The 10043-nt window shown below is 44.3% G+C and overlaps 1 pseudogene; it reads left to right on the plus strand.

Annotated features, from left to right (window-relative positions):
- The first annotated feature begins 7850 nt into the window (after positions 1-7850).
- Positions 7851-10043, plus strand: part of LOC102439821 — a 5789-nt pseudogene continuing 3596 nt past the window's right edge.

A 10043-nucleotide genomic window follows, 5' to 3' on the forward strand; every position in this document is an offset into this window, starting at 1 on the left:
TAAGTCAGGAGATTAATGCGGCCATGGAAGGAAAGTGGTGAAAAGAGGGAAGTGCCCTGGATGGAGACCTGTGTTCGTGCCCTGGCCTACTGCTCATGAAAAATTAGATGCTGGCATCCCCTCCCTGGGCCTCTAAAAATAGAGACAATAATCTCGCCCGGCTCCCAGAGCTGCAGTGAGGTCAATGAGAAAGGCAATATCAGAAGTCATTAGGTGGAAGGAAAACTTTATTTCCAACAAGCATTTCCTGAGCTCTCTCTGTGTGCCCGGCTCTCAGAACAAAGCCATACGCAGTGATGCTCTGATGTAGCTGTGTGCGTGCATAAGGCACACAGAGATGAATAAAACACCCCCTGCCTTGGAGGAGCCTTAAGTCTAAAGAATGATAAGCGCGGCTGCTGCATGCCATGGCAGAGATGGGCACCTGTGTGCCCCTGGGTCCAGAATTTACCTGCAAAGGAGAAACTGCTTGGGGCACAGGCATGGGTTTTATTTTTCTAAACCCACAGATGGAGCACTGAAAGGGAGAGGGAGGAGTGGAGGAGGCCTCAGGGTAGGGGAGTGGGGGTCAGACTGGTTAATCCACCTATAGTATTGATTTTATTTCACATCCATATAATAGACTGTTATAAAAATATCACTAATTAGATGCTCAAAAAGTAGATTCTGTTATCTCCTTTCCACAGGTGGGGAAACTGAGGCACGGAGAAGTTAAGATCCTTGCCCACCACACAGGCAGTGTGGCTCCAGATTAGCTATCTGAAAAGGCATGTGTGTATAACCAGAAGGGTCATGGTGGCTAGAGGTGGATCATATAAGGAAAAGAGATTTTGCTACTTTGGTTATGTCTTTGTGGTGTGTTTTTATTAGCTTTTATTGCAAAATTGAGTAAACAGTTTAAAAATAAGTTAGCAAGCCTGATGTTGCAGTCAAGCTAGGGTCAGCCTTAAAGCTGCTGAGTCTGTCCCTGATTCTGGCTCGAGCAGGGCCTGCATGGAAGGTGGCTCTTTCTTGTGGTCCACCTGGCCCCTGAGCATTCCTTTCTTCGTTCTCAGCCGGCCTCTCTCTGATCTATTTTCACTCAGTCTCTTCAAACACCAAATTCCACAACAGCCCAGAACTGGGGTTAACTTACACAAGGGAATTCTTTGGGGAAGAGGCATGGATTTTACCACTTTTTTTCTTTCCTAAGGTGAGTTATTTGTTTAAGCCATCTACTGCCACAAGTAGGGAGGAAGGCCAGACCACTGGTTATCACTTGACAGAACTAAGGAAGGTGAGCTGGAGGTCCTATACCCTCCTCTGTTCTACATGCACAGTAATGGTCCAAACCAGTGTGGTGGTCCTGGGCTCGGCTGTGGTCCAGGTGCTCTGAACTCATCTTGAAGCTGATTCACACCAGGGCTACAGAATGGAGCCTGGTCACCATTTCCCCCCAGGGAAATGGCTGGACCCCATGCAGAGATGGGGTAGGCCATGACCTTGGGTCTCTGGTGCTCTCCATGGAACAACTTCTGGAAGATATTCAGCATGCTCACTCCCACTACAGAGAGTACACAGAAGAGGGCCTTCAATATACCAGCTGATCTCTCTGCCATGGGTGCCACTTGATGTAGGCACCCCAGCGGTGGCCTGGACCTGCAGGTGGTCACCATCTTCACCTGGATTGCCATCAGTGTTTCTTCTTTTGCAGCCCCATGGAGGCCAGAGCTGTGCCAGGTGCACAGAAAATTCTCTTTGACCACCACCATTGCCTCAGTCAAGGGGCATATCTATACGGGAGCTTCTCTCCCATTGGGGTCCAGTTTAAATTCATCCACAAACCCATGAGAAAACTTAATGACCCTGAGAAATCAGCAAGAGGGGAAGGGGCAGTTACAAACCATGGCAGTTATACAACCAAGTCATTATTTGTTTCTGCCTTTGCCTCTAAAGACATTTGCATGAATGAGGAAGAAAATCAAGGAACCAAGGTGACTTCACTCTGAAGTTTGAAATGGGAACAGAAGGTCAGGTTAGAAAGAGTTAGAGCAACCAGTCCTTGTTTCTCCACAAAACCTCCATCCTCTTGTGGACAAATGGGACTTCAAGGCCACCAGGAGATGGAGATAGGGGAGCCATTCAGAGCTGTGTGGCCTGTTACTCTATCCTTGCTCCTCAATGACACTCTCTTCAGCCATCACAACAGAGCCCATGGGCCCCGAGGGCCTGGCTCCTGCCCTCCCACACCTCTCCCTGGCAGACTCAGATCTCCTGCCCAGATTCTCTGCTCAGACTCCAGGGATAACATCATGAAGACACTACTTCTGCTTGGACCTTACCGAAGGCTTTGCCTTCTTTTTGGAAGATGTGATCTTCTCAATATTCTTTCCAAACTTATCTATGGTGAGCCAGGTTGAGGAGGAGGCTAACCTCCTTCTAAGCATAGCCTTTCCACCCTCAAGCTGGTAGGTGTCCAGGTTACAGTCATGGAAACAGGCCCCATCTGTACTTCAAGGGAACACTGATACTGCATTGAGCCATGGAACCTGAGGCTTATGGTACAACTAGAAATCCATTAAGGCATAGCTCAAATGCCATGAAGCCACTTCCAATCACTCAAAGCCACCAGCAAGATAGAACGTCTCTCTTCCTCCTCTGTATTCCCCATTGCATGTTGAATTCTTGTTACAGCCCTTAGAAGGCTGCTTTATATTAAAGTTAGGTGTTTGCACATCAAATTCTGACACAAATTTCAATGTTTTGTTTTTCCCCACACCACCAAGCCATTCTCCAACACCAGCTGGGTGCCCTACAATTCAACTCACTTCTGACATGTTCTACCCAGAGATAGCATCAGATCCCACAGGTTAATTTGGACTCAGTCCCACAAGACTGTCTTCTACGTCAGATGCTAATTGCAAGTCTGGTGCTTCTGATCATCGGCGATAAATCAGAGGTTCCCCTGACCCTCTCCGTGAGTTTGATTAATTTGCTAAAATGGCTCACAGAACTCAAGAAACCAGTTTACTCCCTAGATTACCAGTTTATTACAAAGGATACTAAAAGATACAAATCAACAGCCAGATGAAGAGACTCAAAGTGCAAGGTCCTGAACAAAGGAGCTTCTGTTCCGTAGAGTTTGGGGCCCAGCACAGTGGCACGAGGAACCTGGAAGCTCTCTGAACCCTGTTCTTTTGGGTTTTATGGAAGTGATTGAACTCAATTTCCAGTCCCTCATCTCTCCCCAGAAATCAGATAGTGGGACTGCAAGCTCTAACCCTCTAATCACATGGTTGGCTCCACTGGCAACCAGCTCTCAACTTTAGATGCAGTCCAAAAGTCACCTCAATGACATAGGACACCTTTATAGCTCTCATCTTAGGAAATTCCAAGGGTTTAAGAAGCTGGCCAGGACTTGGGGATGGCGATCAAATATATATATATATATATTAGGGGCCCAGTGCACGAATTTATGCACCTTGAAAGGAACTGTGGGCTGCGAGGCTGTGGTGGGCACAGGGGTGGGTCTCGGCCCATCATCCGCACCCCTGCCCAGCCCCTCCTGCTGTGGCCCATGGACCCCAGTCCCCGGTCTGCTGGCAGCCCCGCTTCTGCCGCCACCTCTCCCACACACTGACGGCAATGGCCCCGACTGCACCTGCTGACAGAACAGAGTGATTGGGGCCAGCGCCATCAGCAGGAGCATGGGGAGGTAGAGAAGCCCTTAGGGACGATCGGGGCTGGCAGACGCTGCTCGCACCCATTGATGGTACCTAGTGATCAGAACTGGCACCGGGCACTGGCAATGGGTGCGAGCAGTGGTTCTGGAGCTGGCTGCAGGTGCAAGCAGGGCTGTTGCTGGCATTGGGTGTGAGTGTCCAGCAGGACCACAGTGTGTGGGAGCAAAGAATTTTCAGTAACCATCAGAGGCTCGCCCTGATGACAGCAACCAGTGCCCCGCCTTGGTCTGAAACCCCAGCTCATCTGCTCCACCATCCCACTGTGGCCAATGCCCGCCCTGTTCCATGCTCTGCCACCTGCTGCTGCTGCCTACCATGTTCCACGTGCACCCCCTGGTGGTCAGTGCACATCATAGCAACCGGTTGTTCGGTTGTTTGGTTGTTCGGTTGTTCTGCCGTTTGGTCTATTTGCATATTGGGTTTTTATATAGAGAGATATTTTTTATTATAAATCACAATATCACAGCACATATATCTCCCCCAAAGTCTGCTAGTTCCTTGAGGACTAGTCTCAGAGCAGACCGTCATAAAATGTTGTATGATTAAATAAATAAAAGAACAGGTGCAGTAAATGCCACATTTATTGACCTGGATGCTGCATAAGGAAAACCTCCTTTAATTGGTTCAACAAATAAACATGGAATCCTACTATATGCTAAGCATTGCTCTGGATCAAAGCAGACAAAAATGCATGTCCTCATGGAATTTATAGCTTAGAGGAGAAAAACAATATGAAGGGGAAAAACAACAAACCAAACAGTGTAAAATAGATACACTGATACATGGCAACAACTGAAAGAGAAACAAGTAATGGAGAAAAAAGGGAGCAGAAAATGGAGATAAAGAAAACTTGTGTGAGAAGAAGAGATGGCTGGACTTTCATCTATGGAGGTCAGGGAAGTCTTTACTGAGAAAGTAGCATATGAGAAAATACCTGAAGGATGTGAGAAAGTGAGCTAAATGAACCTCTGGGAGAAGAGCCTCTGAGACAAAAGCAACAGTATGTGCAAAGGCCCTGAGGCAGGAATATACCTGGCATTTTTCAAGTAGTTCAGCATAGTTAGGGCAGAGTAAGAGAAGGAGTCAGGGGAGGAAGAGGAGGCCAGGAAGATTATGAGGGCACAGGTCATGTAGGGTTTGGCAGAGTTTTAAGAAGAAGAATGGCATGATCCAACTTAGGCTTTAGCAGGATCATAGGTTGCAGTAGGGCAGTGCAGAAAGCTGAGAGTCTAAGCAGTTAGGCATTGCAATAAAATGGGTGAACAATAACAAAGAGTTGAGACAGGCTGATAGCACTGGATATGGTATAAAGTAGAAGGTACGTTTTTAAGAAAGACAATACATTTTCTGCTAAAATTGAATGTGTTATGTGAGGGGAATTAATGTGTTATGTGAGAGGAATTAATGGAGACTGAAAAGTTTTTGGGCAACAAGGAGGAAAGAGTTGGCATTAACTGAGATGAGGAAGACTACAAGAAATGCTCATTTATCATCATGTTAGTATTAAGATGCCTATCAGATATTCCAGCAGAGTTGCAGAGTAGGCAATTGGGTACCCAAGTCTGAGTTATAGAGAGGTCTGGGCAGGTGTGGAATAATGGCTGCCGGAAGCCAGTTCCAGCATGTCAGCAGGGCTGAATCATCTGGAGTGGCAAGGGTATTTCCCCAAACCTGAGAAGGATAACTGCTTGCTGCCAGACAGCTAAGGGCATCTTAATCTACATGTTATTGCCTCCTACTGGCCAAACACCTGAACAGCCATAGGCAATTCCCAATCTGACAATGGACTCTGCATACAAAACCCGACCCTTTGATGTGTATATCTCTACCTTGCCTTAGGACAAATTGTGTTAATAAATAGCAAGGGGTCCTGAGACAAGAATAACTTAGTTCCTTTAGCTAAGTCTTCTCTGACTCCCTAATGCCTTTCAAAATTACGTTTCATCTCTGGGCTCTTTATTAATTTACACACAGCGCCTTCTCCAGATTGCTGAACCCTTCTTGATGCCGGATCAAGACCACCGGCAAATGGCCCCGAAATATGTCCACATTTTAATCTCCAGAACCCATGCATATTACTTTATATGGGAAAAGGGACTTTGTAAATGTGATTAAGTTAAGGATCTTGGGATGAGGACATAATCCTAGATGATTGAAGTATGATCTCAGTGGTTCTTATAAGAGGAACATAGAAGGAATGAGTCAGAGGAGAAGTTGATGTGATGATAGAAGCAGAAATTAAAGTGATATGGCCACAAGACAAGGAATGCTGACAGCCTCTACATGTTGGAAGAGGCAAGGAACAGATTATCCCAGGAGCCTTCAGAGAAACCAGTTCAGCTGACACCTTGGTTTAGTTCTACAAGATCCATCTCAAACTTCTGACATCCAGAGTTACGAGAGAATTGATTTGTTTTATTGTAAGTCACTAAGTTTATGGTAATTTGTAATAGCAGAAAAGGAAACTAATACAGGTGGAAGACTATTTAAAGCTATAAAAATAATGAGATCACCAAGTGGATGAATAAATGTAGAGAAAAGACATCCTAACATGGAGACCTGGAGCAGCTGGAGCATGAGGAGGAATGAGCCAGAGACTGAGAAGGAATGAACAGTCCGATAGGAGGAAATCAGGAGATTATGGTGTCCAGGAAGCAAAGTGAAAGAGAAATTTCGAGAGAAGAAAATCATTCCATTGGGTGAGATGCTGCTGACAGTTAAGGACAATGAGAGATGAGCATTGTCTGTGGGATTTAGCCACGTGGAGAGACTCTTGGTGGCCTTGATAAGAGCAGTTTTGGTGGCAAGTTGGAGTGGTGGAGGGAAGGATGAGTCTGGCAGGGGAACTAAGTGAGAATTAGCGGAGTAGAATTTGGTGATGAGATGAGAAGATAAATCTCTCAAGATGTTTGGCAGGCCAAGGAAGGAGAGAAATAGGATGATAGTTGGAGGGGCATTTGGGTTTCTGTTTAGGCTGTTGACAGTGATCTAATAGAGAAGGGCAAGTTGAATATACAGGAGAGGAAAGTGACTGGAGTAATATCTTTGAGTAGATGAGAGGGGTCAGATCTGGTTATTCCAGCTCAGACTGCCTACACCCCTGCCCGCACCCATCATAGACCTCCCAATTTCTTGTGATTCTCCAGCAGCTTATCTCTAGCCCAGTGAACTTGCAGGACAGCAGTGTGCCACCTGAGAGGAGACAGAGTTGTCAGAAGAAAGGAAACTTTGAAGTCAGAGCCCTGCTTTACCTCTGCCCAGCTCTGAGAATCCTGTGCTGGAGAAGACCCTGAGAATCTTCTGGAACAAAGACATATCCCTTGACATATTCTGAGAGTCAGTACACCCTTAAAAGAATGAAATTTCAACTTTACCAAAAAAAAGCATATTTTTATGATCAATATGACAAAAAGGCTGTCTTGTTCCATTTTCCCCTCACTTTCAATAGCATCAAGTTGTTAGTTCCCTTCATTACACCCAGAATGTTTTCCTTTCTGCCTTTTGTACACTCCTTCATGTCAATGCTATACAGCAATCATCATTGCTTCTAACCTCATATTAGTTGACGTCTCAGAAGATGTTAGACGGCTGCTGGACTCCCCCTTAAGGACTGACAGTTGAGAAGACAAGCACATTCTGTTTTTATAACAGGATGTTATATGTTAAGTTATGCATATTAAATACCTGTGGGTGAGGTCTTGTTATAGAAAATATAGATGTATTAAGATAGTAGTAACAATTGTGTGATGGTCACAGTTAGTAATCAGTTTCATCAGCGTTCTACTTGCCATATCTGAGTCTGTTTATTTGTGGAAATGTAAAAGGACTTCATAGAACACTATTCTTCATAGACCCTCTGAACTGATAACAGTATGTCTTTCTAAGCATTTTAAAAAAGCCCTTTAGATTTCTTTCTCATCAAACACAGCTCTCATCTTCAGATATGAATAATAGTCATGAATAGTTTGTTTCTCTCTTTATTAAATTTATAAATAACGCCCTATCATAAAAGGGAGCTGACTAGACTTACCTGTTGGTCAGAGGAAAAACTAGACGTAGGATCCTAACATGTTAAACTCTAAGGACAGCTTATGCAGACAAGTTCACTTTACCCACTTTATGGGGGAAATGGTTCTGGGGACTGTATCAGGCTTTGTAAGTTTATCTTGGATATCTATCTTCACTAGTCTTCTCAGATTGCTTGTTTGGGATGCAAGTTTTAGGTGTCTGTGTGCATATTTCTTCAGAAACAGGGAACCTTTTCTGTTTCAGAGGATATACAGAGAAAATCTATACAATAGCAACTCACATTTCCCTCAAGTGTGCTGCTGTTTTAGAATAAGATAGAAGTCAGGTAGAATGGTAGAGATGGTCTGTTCTAGCCTCCTTATTTTACAGATGTGCAGCTAAGAGGCAGAAATGAGAAGGGCATCTTCTAGCTCACGCAACGTGTCAGAGGCATCGCATGTGTGGGCCTTGAAATTCCTGGGCAGGTTCTCTGTCCATCCTACCCTGGTCTTCAGTGTAGACTTTATTGATTCTAAGCAATGAGCAACGTCTCTTGCCCTAGAATTTTCAAACTCTCCTAGGAGTGTATTGCCAAAAAAGGTTTCTTTGCTGGCTTTCTCCAGTCACACAAGATAATAAGTGTCATGCTCTTACTTAAGAGTATTGAGGATGCAAACTGAAACACAGCCTAGCACATTGGCAGGATTGGATGGGAAAGGTGAAGGGGAGGGGAACAAACACACAACAGCAGACTGAACTTGAGGTAGATGTCCTGGAAATTCATCTGTGTGATGCTTCTTACTCATTAGGTGACCTTGGGTGTCTTCTGTTTCATCCTGGTCCCTAGACCAAGTTTCTCCGTGCACAAGATGAGACATTTTGATTAATAATCTTTAGCATTCTTTATCAAGGACTCCTTCAATCAAAGAATGACCTGTTTTTGTTCTTGGTTTCTTCTGCCATCATAACAAAGAGAAGACAGGATGTTCTCTGGGCCACATATAGAATCATCAGTGCCCTGGGAGTTATTAAAACCCGTCGTGCTAAATCATCCCAAAGAGAACAAGAAGTCCTTCCCTGGCACACGCTATTCTCAGGGACGGCCATTGGGGGTGTAAAATTTGGAAACAAAATCTATTGTCTCACAAAGGTCTGGTTTGACCATTGCTGTCCCTACAAAAGGACAGACACTCCCCTGCCCAGTTCTCAGTAACAGCTTCTTTTGACTGATTCTCCAGGAACAATCTTTGTTTCAGGTAAAAATTAGCCCATCCCTAACTGGTTAGGCTCAGTGGATAGAGCATCGGCCTGCGGACTGAAAGGTCCCAGGTTCGATTCTGGTCAAGGGCATGTAAGGGGTGTGCAGGAGGCGGCTGATCAATGTTTCTCACTCATTGATGTTTCTGACTCTCTGTCCCTCTCCCTTCCTCCCTGTAAAAAACCAATAAAATATATTTTTTAAAAATAAAAAAGTAGCCCATGACAGTCATCTCTGGCCAAGAATGCTGTGTGTCTTAAAGATTAAAAACTTATTAGCTATTTAGAAACTAGTCCTTTCCCTTTTAATCCTTCAAGCCCTTCTATTTTTATTCTTTTGATCTAATTTCAAAAGGATCTGTTTATTTGTGGATTCATTCATCTATTCATTCATTCAACAAACAATTCTTAGATCCTATGTATCAGTTACTATGCTAGATCTTTGGGCTACAGGCAAGGTTTTGCCCTCATGGAGTTTATAATCTACTGGGGAGACAAAAAATAAGCCCCACAGAAGTATGTGTAATTTCAAACTGTTTTAAGTGCTCTGACATAAAAGAAGAGGGAGCTGAAGGCAAGAGTAATAGGTGGGACTAATTTACACTGGGCAGTGAGGCAGTGACATCTTAGGCTAAAATGGGTTTTTGCAAGAACAATATTCATTGCTTATTGGTTTCAAATCTCCATTTTCTGCCAATCTGGAAATAGAGGTTCTGGCAGAGTTGATGAGCATAACAAGGAGCAATAATCTCATGTGCTGTGACATTGCGTTTATTTCCTAGGTGAAGAGAGAAAAGGAGAAGAATAAATCTGCCTATGCTGAACCTCTTTCTTTTTGGAAGTTTCCAGTCAGGAAAGATTTTGTTTAATAATAAAGCAGCCATTTCTCTATAATACATTTGGGCCAGTTTCTAGTTAAGCCCATAAACCATCTCAGTTCAATCACACAGTTAGCCAAGGGTGAATGACTTCTTGCTTTAAGCAAGGAGGACTTGTTAAAGAATACTGGAAGAGTTTAAGGGAAATTAGGCCGGTCCTCTCTACAACATCAGGGGG

The sequence above is a fragment of the Myotis lucifugus genome, unplaced genomic scaffold, assembly GCF_000147115.1.
Source record: "Myotis lucifugus unplaced genomic scaffold, Myoluc2.0 scaffold_14, whole genome shotgun sequence".
NCBI classification, from domain to species: Eukaryota; Metazoa; Chordata; class Mammalia; order Chiroptera; family Vespertilionidae; genus Myotis; species Myotis lucifugus.